This window comes from Myotis davidii, unplaced genomic scaffold, assembly GCF_000327345.1.
Source record: "Myotis davidii unplaced genomic scaffold, ASM32734v1 scaffold937, whole genome shotgun sequence".
Taxonomy (NCBI): Eukaryota; Metazoa; Chordata; class Mammalia; order Chiroptera; family Vespertilionidae; genus Myotis; species Myotis davidii.
The window spans coordinates 485,176-485,690 of record NW_006288252.1 but is presented as its reverse complement, the minus strand read 5'-3'; positions in this window follow the sequence as shown (position 1 = coordinate 485,690).

The following is a 515-nucleotide window of genomic DNA, read 5'->3' as shown; positions in this document are numbered from 1 at the left end:
GGGAGGGAGGGAAGGACCAGTTCGGGGAGGGAGACTGATTCCGGGTTCAAGGCTAAGGGGGAGTATCCCCCTACGTGTTCACACGGGGACCCCGAGGCCGCGTCCCTGATCCGGCACCTGTGAGTGGACTGCGCTGCCCGGGGCCGAGGGCTGGGGCCGAGGGCGTCAGATGCAGGGCTCCCGAAGGTGTCTTTGGAGACTCAGCCCTCAGCCCGGCTGCTGTGAGGCCTTGGGAAGGTCACGCCCTCTCTGGACCCCGGTTCTGCGTTTCCCGAGGGGGAGCAACTGGCTCTCCAACCCCCAACCTCGCAGGTTCCGGGCTGCGATGTGGTCCCTGAAGCAGTAAGAACTGCAGCAGCTGGGCCTCCGCCTTGTGGCTCCCAGGGGAAGGCCAGCCTCGGCCGCTCTGGCCCAGGGGGAAGGGTGCCCAGAGGCCACGAGCTGCCCTGGGCATTCTGGGAAGGGTCCCCGAGACTGGGGCTCTGGCCGCCACCCCGATGGCTACGGCCGTAGGA